This window comes from Mustela putorius, unplaced genomic scaffold (assembly GCF_011764305.1).
Source record: "Mustela putorius furo isolate JIRA1106 unplaced genomic scaffold, ASM1176430v1.1 tig00000788_pilon_pilon_pilon, whole genome shotgun sequence".
Classification (NCBI taxonomy): Eukaryota; Metazoa; Chordata; class Mammalia; order Carnivora; family Mustelidae; genus Mustela; species Mustela putorius.
This window is the reverse complement of record NW_025421481.1, coordinates 5,149,559-5,168,603: the sequence shown is the minus strand read 5'-3', so window position 1 is coordinate 5,168,603 and position 19,045 is coordinate 5,149,559. Positions and strand designations below refer to the sequence as shown.

Genomic DNA, 19,045 nt, shown 5'->3' with positions numbered 1-19,045 from the left:
TATGTCTAATTTCGTCTTAGTTAGAGTGGCTGTAACAATACCTAGACCAGGTAGTTTATAAAGAACAGAAATTTATTTCTCATAGTCATGGAGGCTAGAGGTTTGAGATCAGGGTGCCAGCATGGTCAGGTGAGGGCCCTTTGTCAGGTCTCAGACTTCTAATAGTATCCTCATACGGTGGAAGGGACGAGGGATCTCTGTGGTGTCTCTTCTTTGAGAACGCTAATCTCATTCTTGGTGGTTCCACTATCATGACCTAAACATCTCTCAAAGGCCTCATCTCCTAATACCATCACTTCAGGTATTAGGATCTTAATGTATGAATTTGGAGGTAGAGGGGGCAAACAGTCAAACCATACAGTTAGAAAAAATTAAAATAATAATAATATTTTGATACATGTGAAAGTTACATGAAATTCACCTTTCTCTGTTCCACATTTCAAAGTTTTATTGGGACATAGATACACTCATTAATTAATGTATTGTTTCTGGCTGTTTCCCTGTGATAGTGGCAGAATTGAGTAATTATGACAGAGGCTGTATGGCCTCTGAAGCCTAAAATACTTACGATCTGGCCCTTTGCAGAAAATGCTTGCCAGCTGCTGATCTATGTGATCTTTGGGAGTCATGGCTTAAGCAGTCAGGGCAAGAAAAATGCTCACAACAACACATTGCCTTAAAATTTATCACTTACATTTCACTTTAAATGTTACAGGAAGCTTTATGCAAGAATAACCAGTTAATTGTTTTTATTTCTAAAGTCTAAGTTGGAACTTTAAATTACGAAAAAATCTATCCTGCCACATTTTTCTTCCATAGATATAGCACTTAGGAGTAATGGCTTAGTTGGACAAACCCAATGTGTAATTCCTGTTCTGGAAATAAATCTTTGAAGTTGACAGACACTCAACAGTCGCAACAACATGTAACAGTTCACGGATGCTGCCACCTAGAGGTGAGATGCTGATGTTGCAGAAGTTCCAGATCAAAAGCAAACTGAAGCAGTAGATTGCTGACGTAGCACGAAGTGTGTAGGCTCACCATTGAACTTGTTAAAAATGAAGATTCCTGGTCTCCTCCAGAGGATGCTGTGTCCATGACACAAAGTAAGCTTCAGCAGTCTATATTCGGCAGACTACTCTCTCCTGGAATTTTGGTTTCTGAGGTTCACCCCTCCAGATGTCTTTGGTTAAGTGGCTAGATAGTACTGTTCACCATTGAGCCGTGGAGGGACATTTGCATACCGTTAGCCCAGCCATGGCAAAAACAAACTATCTTTCTACGATCAACTTGATAGTAGAAAAATTACAATCTGGGCTGAACTTTGAAATCCTCTAGGATTTGAAATTATCATGAATGAAAATGGATTCTGTTTGCTTTAAAATTTTAATACAATCTGAAGTTAAAAAATGAAGTGCTGCCTTTGGCTGGGGTAGCTGCAGGGTTCTGGTATTTCTTGGCAAAGAAGAGTGTGAAATGGCAGCTGCCAGATTAACATTTTATCACGTTTCTCTGTGAGTTGACTTCTTTCTTTCCATAGAGTGCCATACTCAGAAGCAATCCAATTTCTAGAGGAGGTTTCTATTTTTAAAATGCAGATTTTCAAAAACAAATTAAGAGCCCATAGTTTTCTTCATTCCTGGGAATTTTCCATTAGCAATAAAATACTGTATTTTTTCCAAGCAACTGTTTATTATTTTTATTTGTATACTATAAATATTTTTATTTGTAGCCTCAACATTTAAAGATATATTAAACAAGGATGTAGTATTTTTTAGTTAACATATAATGTATTATTTGCCCCAGAGGTACAGTCTGTGGATCATCAGGCTTTCACATTTCACAGCACTCACCATAGCACATACCCTCCCCAATGTCCATAACACAGCCACCCTATCCCTACCTCCCTAACCCTCAGTAACCCTCAGTTTGTTTAATGAGATTAAGAGTCTCTTATGGTTTTTCTCCCTCCTGATCCCATCCTGTTTTATTTTTTCCTTCCCTACCCGTCAGACCCCACCTCCGCCTCTCAAATTCCTCCTATCAGAGAAATCACATGATAATTGTCTTTCTCTGATTGACTTATTTCACTCAGCATAATACCCTCTAGTTCCATCCACGGCTATTGTAAATGGCAAGATTTCATTTATTTTGATGGCTGCATAGTATCCCATTGTGTGAGTGTGTGTGTGTGTGTGTGTGTATGTGTGTGTGTGTATCACATCTTCTTTATCCAATCATCTCTTGATGGGCATCTAGGTTCTTTACATAGTTTGGCTATTGTGGATATTATTGCTATAAACATTCGGGTGCATGTGCCCCTTCGGATCACTATATTTGTATCTTCAGGGTATATACCCAGTAGTGTGATTGCTGGGTCATAGGGTAGCTCTGTTTTCAACTTTTTGAGGAACCTCCATGCTGTTTTCCAGAGTGGCTGCACCAGCTTGCATTTCCAACAACAGTGTAGGAGGGTTCCCCTTTCTCTGCATCCTTGCCAACATCTGTTGTTTCCTGACTTATTAATTTTAGCCATTCTGACTGGTATGACGTAGTATCTCACTGTGGTTTTGATTTGTATTTCCCTAATGCCAAGTGATATTGAGCACTTTTTCATGTTTCTGTTGGCCATTTGGATGTTTTCTTTGCAGAAACCTCTGTTCATATCTTCTGCCCATTTCTTGACTGGATTATTTGTTCTTTGGGTGTTGAGTTTGTTAAGTTCATAACAGATTTTAGATACTAGCCCTTTATCTGATATGTCATTTGCAAATATCTTCTCCCATTCTGTCAGTTGTTTTTTGGTTTTGTTGACTTTTTCCTTTGCTGTGCAAAAGCTTTTGATCTTGAGGAAGCCCCAATAGTTCATTTTTACCATTGCTTCCTTTGCCTTTGGTGATGTTTCTAGGAAGCAGTTGCTGTGGCTGAGGTTGAACAGGTTGCTGCCTGTGTTCTCCTCAAGGATTTTGTTAGATTCCTATCTCACACTGAGGTCTTTCATCAATGTGGAGTCTATTTTTGTGTGTGGTGTAAGGCAATGGTCCAGTTTCATTCTTCTGCATGTGGCTAAGCATGTAGTGTTTTATTATAGAAAATTGAAGATGCTGGGGCGCCTGGGTGGCTCAGTGGGTTAAGGCCTCTGCTTTCGGCTCGGGTCATGATCCCGGGTTCCTGGGATCGAGCTCCACATCGGGCTCTCTGCTCAGCAGGGAGCCTGCTTTCCTTCCTCTCTCTCTGCCTGCCTCTCTGCCTACTGTCAAACAAATTAAAAAAAAAAAAAGAAAATTGAAGATGCTGGTATAGCTTCTATAAATCTCAATTAAGATTTTATATAGGTTAATTAATATATTTATTTGATTTTGTACAGTAATTTATTGATTTTATTATGTATTTTCTGTGTGAAAGCATCCAGTTTCCTTTCTCCTTCCTTTTCTTTTTTTTAAGTAGAGTTAATGTCATTATTTTCTTATATTTTATTTTTTGCTTCTCTTGCTAGTTTGAAGAAACCTGTGGGGTGAGATAAGTCAGTTCTGCTACACCAGGATTTCTTAAGCGTTCCAGATTTTGCCAGACATCCCTTCACATTTCTAAGTCATCTTTCTTCTGCACAAACTGTCTAATGGGAGGTCTAATGGGAGGAGCTGACAAGTTTTAGTCACAAAATCACTCTACACTTATTTATTGATTGTTGGGATTTTCTTATGTTTAATAATTTCTTCAAACATACTTAAAAATAATATTTCCATTTTATAAACCCCACCACTCTACAATTCTAGAAGCAACTAAAAGACACAGAATGCCTAGAACTTACCTGGGATTGTCATTTTATTGAGCTGTTTTTACTCTTGTCACTGCCCTATGCTATTATCCTTTCCCTTCATTGTATGACTAACCTGTACAATAGCTTCTCTTGATTTGACTTTACTTAAACCTGTTTGCCACCTTGCACAGTGAACAACCTGTGAAACTCTGCATGGTGGCCCTGGACATGGCACTCCTTCCTCATGGTGGAGAATGTTTTAATCGGTAAATCAACTGTAGCAGGTTAAGTTGGAAAAGCAGTCTCCATTGTTCGGCTGGCTCCATCCATTCATCCTTCCAGCCATCCATTCCTCTGATACATACTAAGTTCCCACTCTGTGCCATGTACTGTGATAAGTCCTTGGAATAGAAAGCTGAGTAAGGAGCTCAGAGTCTACAGGAGGGGGCATATAAGTAAATCAAGTATTTTAATTCAGCATACTAAGTGCTAAGATAGAAGATTTCACAAAAGTGAATAACAAGTGAATAACAAAGGAAATAACAAATAAAAATAACAATACACTTTTTTGTTATTGAATTATTTCATTAATATACTATTAAAATACAAATGAGGTATTAAAATATGCTGTTATGAAAATGTAACATTAAAATATATTTATCAAAATATATTGAGTACAAAAGCTGTTATTGAATTATTTCATCAATCAAAAGAAGGTAAATTTGAGAGAACCAAAGGAAGGAATTCTGAAACTGGCTCTCAGATATTCTGTGTAGGTTTGATACTCAGTTTTTGATGATCAGGCTTTGTAACTTGCTTCGCTACCTGCACATGGCTTGCATTTTTGGTCACTCTGCCCCCAGCTAATTCTCGGTCACTTTCTCCTATTGTATTCAGTGCCTCGCTGCAAGCTCATGACTCTTAAGTGCTATTACCATGTCTGGTTTCCCTGCCAAGCTTTAAAGATGTATTTACAACTGCCTTCCAGAACATTCAGCCTGGATATATCCCAGACATCTCAAAACTATGTGCCACAAAAAGAACTTGCTTCTGGTACCTCTCAGAGTTGAATTTACTACTCTATTTAATGGTGTCACAGTCTGTCCAGACTCCTAAGCCAGAAAGTCAGTGTCCTCATGCTCAACTCTCTGCTGGCCATCAGCCTACACAGCCAGCTGGCTGACACATGCATTATGTTCGCCTTAGAAATATCTCTAATTAAGAGCATTCTCATCATCCCTGCGGACACTATCTCTGCTCCATTTCTTTCTTTTTTTTTTTTTTAAATAGGTAGGATGATTTTTTTTTTTTAAAAGATTTTATTTATTTATTTGTCAGAGAGAGAGCGAGCGAGAGCAAGCATAGGCAGACAGAGTGGAAGGCAGAGTCAGAGGGAGAAGCAGAAGCAGGCTCCCTGCGGAGCAAGGAGCCCGATGTGGGACTCGATCCCAGGACGCTGGGATCATGACCTGAGCCGAAGGCAGCTGCTTAACCAACTGAGCCACCCAGGCGTCCATTTCTTATCATCTCTACCTGCACTAGTATAGCAGTCTTCTTAATTCCTAATTGATTATTTAAAAAATTCTTAATTCTTCCATATCCACAGGTGTCACTTTTCCAAATTCATCTGTCTGTGTTTCTCTCTTGCTCTCCTCTTTCCCTGCTCTATTACTGCCCTCTCCTTTCACTTGGGAAAACTTCTCCCATTGTCGATTTCATATATGGTACCGGAGGACTTTTCTAACTAGCGTACCAGACCCCCTAACACCTCTCACTACTCTCTTCAGATGTATCCACACCGTGGTTACAGGTGGTTCTTCACTGAAACTCAGAGATTCATGGTTTTACACACGCCGTGCCATCCGCGTGGAGACCTTTCTTTACACTCTCCTCCTAGAACATTTTCTCTTCAAGCCTACCTACAAGGTGCCCTTCTCTGTGAATTCTTTTCCTTTTCTCCTCAGCGTATTTAATCATTTTTTTCTGTTTCTGGCAATTTCTGTTGACACTTTGAATTCTGTTCTTGTTAGATTGTAAAATAGGTTTTGTTTTGTTTTTTTTTTCCATGTTGGCCGGCTTAGTAGATATAAAGATCTTGAGTTGAGGATTAGTGTCTTAATCATGTATTTGTTTGGTCAATGGAGATCCTGGTATATGGGAAGTATATTTTCTATGACCATTTCAACTGCAGATTAGACGCATTTGAAGAGAGAACGAGGCCTGAAAGATAGAGCTGAAGGAATTACCCTAAATACAAAATAGAGGGGATGTAATAAAACAAGGAGGAGGAGATTGGAATATAGAAGACAGAATGAGAAAGCCCAACATACAATTAATAGAAATCCTATTCTGGAGTAAGAGACTAGGAAGAGTGGAGACACATAGAATATTTAAAAAAAAAAAAAAAAAAGACAATGAGAATTTTCCAGAATTGATGAGAGACACAAATATTTTGATTCCTGGAACAGTGAATACCAAGCAGAATAAGTAAAATAAGCAAAATCCACTATTATTATAAAATAAGTAAATCCACTATTATAAACATATCGTGGTGAGTCAGCAAAACACAAAGATAAAATATTAGAATTCTGAGGGGGGAACAACAGATTTCTTGCAAATGAGAAAAAAGTGAGGAAAGCCTTTCCAGTAATAATGATAAAGGCCAGAAGACAGTGGATTAGTATCTTAGAAGTGCTGAAGAAATAACAGTCAATTCAGAATTCTAAATCCAGCAAAATGATTATTGAAGAGGGAGGTCAGTATAAGAACATTTTTGGAAAAAGAGTGGGAAAGTGTACCCAACACAAGCCTAGTGAAAGAATGACTGAAAAGCCCGTTATTGAAAAGAAGGAAATTGAACCTAGAAGAAAGATGAAAGAAATAATGAGGGGGGAATATATATGTATTTTTAATTCAGGAAGGTCCCTCTAAAAGAATGACTTTCAACCAAAAATAATTTGGTTTCATGGTGGACATTTGGCAATGTCAGGAGATATTTTTGGTTGACACATGTGGGCAGGAGGTATTACAGGGTTTGAGGCCAGGAATGCTGTGATACATTCTGCACGTGACCTGGTCCTTAACTTATTGTTCCATTAATTCTTTTTTAAAAAAAAATTTTTTGTTTATTTATTTGACTAAGAGGGAACACAAGCAGGGGGAGTGGGAGAGAGTGAAGCAGGCTTCCCGCCAGCAGGGAGCCCGATGTGAGGCATGATCCCAGCATCCTGGGATCTTGACCTGAGCCACCCAGGCTCCCCTCATCACTAATTCTTAATGCTCTTCCTCCCTTTGAGTTTCTCTTTCTGTGTGTTATACCATGACATTGCAATGGGCCCTGCCTTTGTGGCATTTCCAGGACTCTTCGTGCTGCTCTATCTGCAGCCGTTCTTAATAAAATACATCTTTGGCACTTTTGATTTTCCCTTTTCCATACTTCTTCCTGTCCTCTAACTCTTCCTAAATTTTATTTCACGCTGCCCCTAGGCCTTTTCTCTTCTTGTTCACTTACATCAGTTTCTCAACCTTGGTATTATTGACATTTTGAGCAGAGTAATTCTTTGCTGTGGGAGCTGTCTTGGGCACTGTAGATGTTTAACAGCATCTCCGGTCTCTATCCAACTGGGTGCTGGTGGGACAACCAAAAATCATCACCAAACGTTGCCAAGTATCCCTGGGTGGGGGGTGCAAAATTGTCCCCAGTTAAGAACCACTGATTCACACCAATTAAATCTGGTCCTATTCTTTGGAGTTCTGCTTAGTGGGAGTAATCTGGTAACCTAATTGTTTAGAATGTGTCTGTGGGTTGTAATGGATTTTACCTTATATTTAATAAGAGCCTTTGCAAATCGTATCCTAGTTGAAAGCAAGGAGGGACTTCCTTTCTGAAGATGGAGATTCCCACCCCCAAGTTTAAAGTGTCACCTTTAAAAAATTTTTATTTATTTATTTATTTATTTATTTAAAGTTATGTATTTATTTATTTTTAAATTTCTTTTCAGTGTAACAGAATTCATTGTTTTTTGCACCACACCCAGTGCTCCATGCAATACATGCCCTCCTTAATACCCACCACCTGGTTCCCCCAACCTCCCACCCCCCCCCCCCGCCCCTTCAAACTCCTCAGATTGTTTTTCATATTTATTTCTTTATTGAGAAAGAGAGAGAACATGAACTGTGGGAGGGCCAGAGTGATAGGAAGAGAGAGATTCTCAAGCAGAGTCCACACTGAGCACAGAGCCTGATGTGGGGCTTGATCCCACAATCTGGGATCATGACCTGAGCTGAAACCAAGAGTTGGATGGTTAACTGACTGAGCAGATTTTCATTTGTGACAGGAAAGGAAGGTGTGAAATGACTATTGTGTTTCAAATTGGTAATCATTTCCCAAGAGTCGAGCTTTTACCTGTGTGCCTGCAGTCTAAGCAAAATACTGTGTCTCACCATGGGATGGAAGGTGTTCACTTATGTTTCCTAGCGACCTCGTAAGCTTACCAGTGCTTCTGTGTGTGGACTCTGACATCTAGAGATATGCCAGACTCGTGATGCTATGAATTTGTCTGAGATAGAGAGTACCTTAGAAGAGGTATCTGTTTGTGTGATTTAATTTCTTTCAACAAATTGTGACCAGATACATTCAAAAGTGATGCTGAAGAAAACAGGGGAGTTTTAAATTTCAGAGGTAAGGTGCCACAAAAAAGTGACCCTGCAACTTGAGCTCCTGATGTGACCGTGAGCGTAATCTGACCCAATTGGGAGCTCAGTGGTCTCCTTTTAGAGATGCCTAGAGATGCCCATTGGCCTGCTCCTGCTTGTGCACTGTGTGCCCAGTCAGGCAAAACCCAGAATTCTGCTTGAGTGTCAGCCCAGCTCAATTCATGATACAGAGTAATGGAAGGATAACTATAAAAAACAGGACCATATAAATTAGACATAGTTTTTCTAAGCCATTATATTTTTTAAATATGAAAAAGTTTGAAAGGTAGAAATGAAAGGAAAGAAAGAAGAGAAAAAAGAAGGAAAGAGAGAAGATTTCTTACAGACAACATAGAGTTGGGTCTTCTGTTTTTATCCACTCTGACAATTTGTCCTTTAAGTGATGTATTAGACATTTAAAATGATTGCTGATACAGTTGGATTAATATCTACCATGTTAGTAGCTGCTTTCTACTCATTGCATTTGTTCACTGCTTTTTTTTTTTTTCCTTTCCTTCTCTGTTTTTTGTTTGTTTGTTTGTTTGTTTTTTCCTTCTCTGGTTTTAATTGAATATTTTACATAAATCATAATAGAATGGGTACCTCCCTGCTTCTGCCTCTGCTTTCAAAATTTTTCCTCTTGTCAACATGTCCCTGAAGGAGTGTTTCAGTTTTGTAAAAACGATATTTATCTACTTAACTTTTCAGAGCACTATGCACACAGTGGGAGGGGTAGTAAAAGAGGGGAAAAGAATCTCAAACAGACTCAGTGCTGAGCCTAAGGGCTTGATCTCATGACCCTGAGATCATAAGCTGAGCTGAAACCAGGAGTCAGATGCTTAACTGACTGAGTCCCCAAGGTGCCCCAGGAGTGTTTCAGTTTTAACTTTACACTGTGGAAAAGATCTCCTGGTAAGGGTTATGTGAAATGTGGGTCTGATGATTAACCTATGTAAGTTGGGTAATTGTAACAAGTAAAACCACTTGTCCTGGCTTTTTGGAAGGTGATTTGTGGTTTTCTAGAATACTGGTGGGGTAGAAGATATCACAGTAGAAGGGCAGGCGTTTGAGGAGAGGTTGTTCAGATAAGGGACTGGTGTTTGAGGCAGTGGGACAGTGTATGGAGGCTGATTCCAGAGCAGCTGGGAATAGCTGTATTGTTCTATTCAAGGTTGAGCACTGAATGCGTTGTCCATAGAAATACTGTTACATGTGCTAGCTGGGTTCTCTCAGGCTAGTACTCCAGTATTTCCAATGTTTTTTGGCATTCGGTGAATTAATTGACATTTGTGATTAGGTCCAGAATCTTAATCGCCATGTATATGCCACTTCTCTGAGAAAAACTCACATGGAGTTAGGGACTACTTGCACTTTAGGACTAAGAGGATCATTGGAAATATTCATTTGACAAGAGAATTGGCTAAGAGAAATAAATCCATGAACTACCTTCAAGTTTCTGAATTTCCCCACATTCTCTTATATTTGGCTGTATTGTTCTTCTCAGAATTCAAGGCCATGCCCTGTCACTTGATTTCTGATTCTAGCACAATCCTTCTCTGTTAATTCCTTCTCTGTGTGTGGTGGTTATTTAGTTTTAGAAGATTGAAGCATCAGTGAATCAGGAAATGATTAATGGCACATGAAGACAAAGTCAATTAAACGATGCAGCTATGAAGTTACTTGAGGATTTCTGATATAAGAAATTGAAAAGCTTGACTTAAAGCTGTGTTAAATCTGATTTGCAAAGAATAATATACTTTAGAATCAAAGACACGCAGATGCTCCAAAAAGCCATTCATTCATCTAGTCATCTAAACTCTTGCTACTCCCAGTTTTGTCCTCAAGAGATAAGAGGGCCTGATTGAAATAGTTCCAAAGGCATAGAAATGATGGGCATTTTGGAGATAGCTTCAGTTGGACTTGTGATTGGTGGATGAAATATGTGAGTGAGTGGTGATCCCAAGTATTTCCATAAAGTTAATATATAATACTGAAGCTTGGAAGCTTAGACCAGTGGTTCTCAAACTTTAATGTGAGTAAAAATCACCTGGAGATCTTGTTAGACTGCAGATCCTTCTTAAGTAGGGGTGTATGTGGAGGGGGGAGGGTGAGATTCTGCATTTCTTACAAGCTCCCATGTGTTGGTTGTGGAGCTTGGAATTTAGTATGAGATGCAGATAACAATATTATACCAAAGAAAGTATGGTTACCAACGGGCAGGTGCTGTGTGAAGAAAAGGATCTTCTTAAAGATCCTTGATAGTATTGTATTGATCAAAACATGTGTCTGAGTTCCCAAAACAGCACTGCATAACCACCAGTTGTAAGTGGGAGGTCTCTGATGAAGGGAAAATTATTGACCTGTGAGGTATAGATGTTCTCAGTTTTTCATATACATTGTTTAGGTCCTAAAAAGCAAGCCAAAAAACCAACGGCCCTGGTAAGAACTTGAGAGGGAGCTTAGTTATCTTAGTTTGGGTTCTCTGGGAAATGGATTCTGAGCGGGAGATGTACATGTAAGAAATTTGTTAGGGAGAGCCCATGGGATCAAGGTTGTGTGTGTGTGTGTGTGTGTGTTTAGGGGGGATGGAACAGAGGAGGATTAGGCAGAGAGTGGATCTGGACTGTAATGATGCACAAAGGCCTCAGTCCATTGCAAAAAAAGATCTGGAGCTGGGATGACCCTTCAAAATGGTCCCATCCTGGGGTTTTTGGACACTCCCATCATTGCCTGAATGCAACCTGCTACAGGGAAGGGGGGTGATCTTGAGAAACTTTGTTTGGGAGCAAGGACTGGAGACAGAGACTCAGCCCAGAGCCATACAGTGTCAACACCGGCAGCAGCCGGGGGAGTAAGAGGACACAGGCTGGCCTCCACCATGTGGGCTGGTTGAAATGAAGGCAGAGGATATAAATAGGAATGAGGTGGAGGAACCTTGCTGCCCTCAAGCTTTGGGTAGGGTAAGTCTCTGCAGATCTTGGTGGGATCCGGAGGAGATGACTTGCTGCCTGTTTGTTAGAGTGCTGGGTGGAATCGGGTTGGCGTTTTTGAGATGAGGTTCATCAGAGTACATTCAGGAGGTTTGTGAGTACCAGCTGATTTGTAAGTAATTTGGAAAGGCAAGACCAGGTAGAGGATCAGGGCTTAGCTCTGTGGAAAGAGGTCCGGCGTCGGGGCAGATTTTATGAGCACCTGGATTCAGGTTCAGTCTGTAGCTCTCTCCAGCAAGGAGGAAGCTAAAATAACCCCCTTCTGTCACTGTTCACCTTGTTATGAGCCTGTATATTTGGAAACTTGGTACAGTTTTTTCTTTTTCAGGAAAATAGGATACCACTGACTTAGGGTTGTAATTGGAAAATGGGAGAGTTGGCTGTAGTTTTCTCTTTAGAGGTAGAGTGATTCGTATTTATTCAAGAGCTGTTCCCTCAAGTGCCTCCTAATACGCGCCACTGCCGCAGGTCCTGGGGATACCGTAGTGAACCCTGGGCAAGGCCCCTTTCTTTGTGGAATGATGGTGATGCGGGCTAGTGGATGCGACCGATATTAAGTCATTGCACAAACAACGAAAATCTGGTCAGCTCAATGAAAGACAAAGACACTCCCCGGGATTTACGGAGGGTGCTGCTGGTGGGGCGCTGCGCAGCCCCTAGCCCAGGTCCCGGCCTGGACTCGCAGCGGCGGCGGGCAGCGTGGGCGGCGCCTGGGGCTCCGGGGACTCCGCGGTGGCTGCGGCAGGCTGGGGCAGGCTGGCGGACGGCAGAGCGCGGCCGGGGAGCGGAGGCGGGCGGCGGGGGTGTCGCCGGGGGCCCGAGTGATGGAGGCGGCAGCGGCGGGCCGGCTGACGGTAGGTGGAGGCGGCCGAGGCGGCGCAGGTGGAGCAGCGGCCGCCGGGGAGTCTCGGCGCGGCGCGTACAGCAGGGCCGCCCCGGGCGAGCCCGGCCACCTGGCGGCGCAGTCAGATCCCGGCTCCCACAGCGGGCGCAGAGCCTGCTCGCCCCCAGCAAACAGAAGCGAAACCCGACTAGGAGTGTAGCAAGAAGGGGTTTAGTTTAGATTTTGGAAACCGGTGCAATCTCTGAGTGTGGCAGCAGGCGGAGAGCGATCTCAAAGGTGCACTGGAGCTCGGGAATGTGGACCTGGCTTCTCTCCCAAGCTGTGTCACTTACCATGTTACCTTCGCATGAAGGGCTTGACCTCTTAGAGCTTTGATTTCTTCATCTGTGAAAGGTGCTATTTTGAGACTCAGATGACGTGCAGTAGGCAAAAGTGTTTTTAAAATCCTAAAATGTGAGTGAAAGGTGCTATTAATTACCCGGGCTTACCGATTGCTTCTCTTCTCTTACGGGTCTTATTTCTCTTGGGCTGGGCTTGGATGCCCAGTTTGGTGGGCTGTAAAATGTTATTCAGCTGTCTTCTTTCAGCTTGTGGCTTTCAAGTTTGGGGTTTTTTGTTGTTGGTGGTGGTGGTTTTTGTTTGTTTGTTTTTCCTTTGCTTTGACTCTTACCTAAAGTGAGAAATACTTTTGTATTGTGATTCCCCCCTCCCCTATCGCCTCTGAAAAAAGTTTCAGAAACTATTTAGCCTTATTATTTGTCATGTATTCTGTTATCTTTCATTCCATTCTTACTTCCCCTCCCAAAATGCTCATCAAGATCTACCAAATCAGGGGCACCTGGGTGGCTCAGTGGGTTAAAACCTCTGCCTTCGGCTCAGGTCATGATCCCAGGGTCCTGGGATAGAGCCCCTCATTGGGCTCTCTGCTCAGCGGGGAGCCTGCTTCCTCCTCTCTCTCTCTCTCTCTCTGCCTGCCTCTCTGCCTACTTGTGATGTCTCTCTCTGTCAAATAAATAAATAAAATCTTACAAAAACAAAAAAATAAAAAAAAGATCTACTAAATCAATGTCATTCTTACTAATGAATTACAACTTATACATTGAACATTATTAACTTGATTCCTTCTGAAACCATATAGGGTTGTCATAGGAACAATTTTTTCCTGGGGTCTGTACAAGGTTTATTGTACAAGGAAATTATTTCTTTGAGGACTAATTATTAATGTTCCTTAAATCCTCTGTGATGCCTGTGATGACAGGACTATCTTGAAGCCGGATCCCACAAAGGGGCTCTAGGTTCCCTGATGTTTCCACAGTGTTGAGTCAACAAAGAACTGTGGTAAAGAAACTCGTTTCAGTTGATCATCACCATAATATAATACCATATATCGAGGGACAGCAGAACCTCAGTGGCCTACGACACTAAGCATTTACTGATACATCTGCGATGAGGTGGCTCTGTTGATCTGGGTGGAGCTCATTCAGTGTCTTAGCTGACTCTTGGCTGATCTAGGCTGACCTAAGCTGTAGCAACTGGATGACTGTGCTCTGTTCTCTAAGTCTTTCATCCTCTAGCAGGTTATCCCCGGTGTGCTGTCCTGAAAGAAAACTTTGCAAGCTTCTGATGGCAACATACTTGCTCATATCCCATGGAACAATCCATGTTAAATGGCTGAGCCTGGAGTTAAGGATGGGACAGAATGTCTCTCAGTGGGAGGCATTGCAAAGTTACATGGCAAAAGGATGCGGAATTAGGGAAAGATAAAGAATTAGAGCCAATGACCCCATTTATCACAGCTTATCTTCACACACTTTGCTTCCTTGATTCAAAGGAGGCCCTTTCTCCTTTCAGATCAGACTCCTTGGGCCTGGACTAATGATATTTGCCCAAAAGAGACCTAGTGCTGTCCTCCTCATACCCTGATTATATTGTTGTCCTTTACCTGAACTTCCTTTAGAAGCCCCTCTTTTCCAATGCAGATAATCTTAGAAAAGTATGCTTGCATGATCTACCAACATAAGATGTGCCTGGGGTTGCCTGAGTCCTAGCTATGGGCATAATTTAGATGAAGCCATGACCCACACCACTGATTTTACTCATTTTCCCCAGTACTTCCTAGGAAGTAACAGCATATTACTTATGACATTGTATTATGGTATTTTGAGTTAATCTGTGAAGTTAGATATCAAAATGAGAGATCCTAATGAGTAAGGCTACCAATAGTCTGTTTCAAAATATGGTCTTTTGTCCCGTGTTTTCCCCCTGAGACTTTGTTCTGAATTTCTAGCTGTCTACTGGACATCCTTACTTCTGTATTTCCATTAGCACCAGTCTAAACCATTTCAGTGTTCCCTGTTTCAACAAAATGTATCGCTGTCCATTCTGTTCCTCACAGAGTAAGAAGTCCTTTTTACCTCCTCATCTACAGTCATGCTCTGTCATTTCTCTTACAAATAATGTCGGGTATCATTATTCAGACAAACACGACATTGTTCTTTGATTACCTATGGAGCAGGTTCCCTGTTAAGCACTGGGGATGAGAGGGTCACTAAGACATGACTCCTCTTTGAAGCACAGCATTCATTCAAGGACATGAATTGTCAGCATAGAATTCATGCTCTAACATAGAGCTATGAATGATTTCTTCCATCCATTCCCATGTTTAGTTGTTTATCACCTCAGAAACCTACCCTTTTCTCTTCACTCTTGTGGTCACTTCCCCTGCTGTGGATTAAAGTTTTCTATGCTTGACTAGGGCAGTAGCTTCCTGGATGGCCTCTTGGCCTTCACTCTTACCAGTCTCTTCTGTCCTGGCTGGCTACACTGGTTAAAACATCAGTCCCAACGTGCCATTCTTGGCTTGAAAACCATCAGTGGATTTGGTACTTCTACAATAACTGTAACAGTGAATTATTGTATGACCCAGGAATCCTCTTAGGTACATAATCAAAAGAATTGAAAACAGGTGTTCAAACAAAAATTGATACACTAGTGTTTCTGGTGGCAGTATTCACAACAGCCTAAAGGTATAAACAGTCTAAATGTCCATATGCTGATGAATGGATAAGCAAAATATGTTATATTCATACAATGGAACATTATTCAGTCATAAAAAAAGAATTAAGTACTAATAGATGCTATAATGTAGATGAACCTTGAAAATATTGTGTTAAGTGAAATAAGCTGGACACAATAGGTCATATATTTTATGATTCCATCTATATGAAATATCCAGACTAAGCAAATCTATAGAGACAGAAAGCAGATTAGTGGATGCCAGAGGCTGGGGGAAGGAGAAAATGAAGAATGATTGCTTAATGTATATAGGGTTTCCTTTTGGAGTGCTGAAAGTTTTCTGAACTGGATAGTGGTATGATTGCACACATTATGAATATACTAAATGTTTCTAATGATTAATTTTATTTGTCACACAAATAAAAAATCAAACTATCTGTGGTTGGGGACCACCAGTAATTTGAGTCTGAACTTTATAGTATGGAGTTTAAGATTCTTATGCTCTTGCCTTGGCTGTCTTCTTATCTATGTTGACTTCAAATCTCCTATGTTCTGGCCCTGATGGTGTACGTAATGTCTTCCTGCCTTTACTTATGCCGAACTCTTACCAAGAATGCCCTGTTATTCCTTCTTTTCTCCCTGATAAAATTTAAGATCTGGATCAAATGCCATTTCTCTATGAGGACTACCCCACACTCCTTCCTCTGTGCTCCCATAGCGCCACATTCAGACAATTAACCACAGCAAGTCCTAGTTGAGTATATATCCTCACCCTGCCAGATGGTGAGTGCCAGGGAAGCAGGGAAAATGTCTGATTTGAATTTGGATCCCTATGGTCTTGGACAGTAAGTGATACATAATTGTTGATAAATATTTGTTGAATTAAAGACTTGTTTATTAAAGTCTTGGTTTTGTCCTTAAACTAAGGCTGTATCCCTAATCCTTAAAACTCTTTGTAATAATCGTTATCTTTGGATTACAGTCATCCTTGATTTTCTTGATTTAATTACAATTAATTGACTTAACCTTAAACTTGTTCCCAGTTTACTAGCTCCTGCTCAACACAACGATTGGTTTTCTTGGCACTTTGAGCATTCACTTCGCTTTTGCCGGCTCTCACATTTGCTAATATTGCAGCTGATGTTGTCTTGCTTCCCTTTCCTAGGCACAGAAATCCTTTTGATATTTTAACATTGAACCATTTTCTCTATTCTAGGATAAGTGTGACAGAGGACAGATCTTTTACTCCTTTACCAGAGCATCATTTGGTCTTAGAATAGCGTAGTTTGCGAAGAGGGTCTGTGTGGTCAAGCATGAAAAGGGTGGTCTTCTCGACTTTATCCCAAGTCAGGGTTTCAAGTGTCATTAGTAATACTAGTACCATTTTATGAAGCATTAGATATCATTTCTTTCCTAAATAAAATGCAACCAGGAAGATTTAAAAGTTCCATCTAAGTGATTTTGAATATTGTGCATTATCCATTATCCATCTGTGCTGCTAGCATTTTCCTCCCAGTTTTGAAATATAATTGTTGTATAACATTGTATCAATTTAAGCCATACAACATAAGGATTTGATACATGTATTCTATAGATTGCCTTTTCATTTTGTTGGTAGTTTTCTTTGGCTGTACAGAAGCTTTTAATGTGATATAATTCCACTTGTTTGTCTTTTGCTTTTGTTATCTTTGCAAATCCCCAACACCAAAAGGTCATTGTTTTGACTATTAAGGACCTTACCACCCCTCATGTTTTCAAGAAATTTTATGGTTTGTATTGATAGCTTCAAATTACAACATAGCAAAGACAGCTAAAGTTAATATTTTTGAGTTGAAGATTCAGGATGAAATTGAAGGTGTCACTTTAATTTGTGCACAGAAAATTATTTTATAATGAGGTTTAAAGATGGAATAGGGATTGACCAGAAAATTCCAAGAATTAACAAGGGACAGGGGAAGAGTTAGGTGATATACCTCATCTCACCTGACCCAACATTTGATTTTTTTTTTTAATCTGTCTTAAATCTTGAGGAAAAAATTGCTGTATAAATTCAGTTGTACTACTTACTGAGATATATTCTTATCATTTGACTAAAACACAATAGTAGCCCAAAAATGTGAACTTTCAATTTGGTCTTATTTGCTCTGAAATTTAAAAATAAATTAGGGATGATGATAATACCTACACTATAGTGTTTTTGTAAGGATTCAGAAAGTCACTCAACTTAAAGTTTTTAGGACCAACAGACACACAATTACTGCTATTCTCATGACCATAAATCTAGTTAGGTACTTAATTCATCTAATACTTTCTGAGTACCTCCTATGTGCCTGCCATTGTGTAAAGTATTGAGGATGTAAAAATGAAAATGTAGGGTCCCTAGCCTACATTTTGAGGCTTCCAGAAGAGGAGATTGTTATGTAAATAGTAACGATTCACTGGAATACACTCCTCTCTCATCAACTGCTTTCCTGCCATCCTTCTTTGTTTCATGGCTGCTCTTTACCATAGTGGGTTCTGTTCCTTTGGCCTCTTCAGGTATTTTACCTTTTCAGTTCCTCTTCTTCCCAATTAGCATATATATTCACCAATTCTACATCCTATAAACAAAGAGACAAAACTCAGTTCTCAATCTGTTAAAAAAAAATGCACCCCCAAATCCCCCAACAAAATAAGCAAAACTCAACTCTTAATCCCCTCTAGCTACTGCCCATTGTCCCGCTCTTCAGAGCCAAACTCATCCGAGAGAAGCCAGCGCTCATTCTCTTCCCTTTTTTGATCTTCTATTCCTTAACTCTGTATCTGACATCCCCTCCACCCCCACATGAGATATATTCTTCTTAGGTCTTCAGTGACCACCTCGCTGTCAAACCCAACAGATATTTTCTCATCCTTACCTTTCCTTCTCTCTGTGTGGGATATTTTAACTCTTGGGATATCTCTTCCTTAGAGCTCTGTTGCTATGAGTTTTGTCATACTTCTCTGTCCATCACTAGACCTTCTCTTACATATGTCTCTTAACAGTCTACTCAAAGTCTGCCTTTTGCATCCTCTTACTCCATCTGCCTTTCTGGTCTGTAGCCACGAATCCTATTTCATCTGAGGTCTGTATTCTGTATTTTAGGCTCAGATCTTCCACCTGATCCTTTCTGACTTCTTTCTGGGCATGTCCATATAGATGTCGCACAGCACCCTAACTCAGGTTAACCAAAAACCATCTTTTACCTCAAATTCTTTTCTGTCCTGTCTGTATTTTCTATCTTGTTGAATGTACTCCGTTGTCCAAGGCAGAAAATTAAATTAATCCTAAGTTCTTTGCTTTGTCCTATTCCCCACATCCAGGTGGTAAGCCTTGCTGAGTCTGTGTCCTCATCCCCACTCTCCCTGCCTTGGTTCAACCCTTTGCACCTTGGTCTGGACTATATTTAGTTCCTGGTCTTCCTTGCAGTCTCTCCAATGCATTCTGTACATGGCTATTGCCTTAATCTTTCTAAAGGGCAAATCTGATTATGCCACTCCCTTTGTAACTTTACTGGTTTCCAGTTTCTAGAGAATAAAGTTAAATCTCTTTAGCCCTTTATGATTGGGTCTCTGCCTTTTCATCTTCTCTCTGATTACTGCTATATACTCTTCTTTCCCTGGTTTAGTTGCTAAAGTAGGCTTGATTGTGAGAGCCTTGAGTGCTATATGCCAAGAAACTTGACCTTATGTAGGAGGGAGTGACTGAAAACTTTGCATTTA

At 40.5% G+C, this 19,045-nt stretch overlaps 1 protein-coding gene across 2 annotated transcripts in view; it reads left to right on the top strand.

Annotated features, from left to right (window-relative positions):
• The window catches only part of ANO4 (anoctamin 4), a 457,427-nt gene that overhangs the window by 23,311 nt on the left and 415,071 nt on the right, over nucleotides 1-19,045 (top strand). The gene's annotated exons all lie outside the window — the stretch shown is intronic.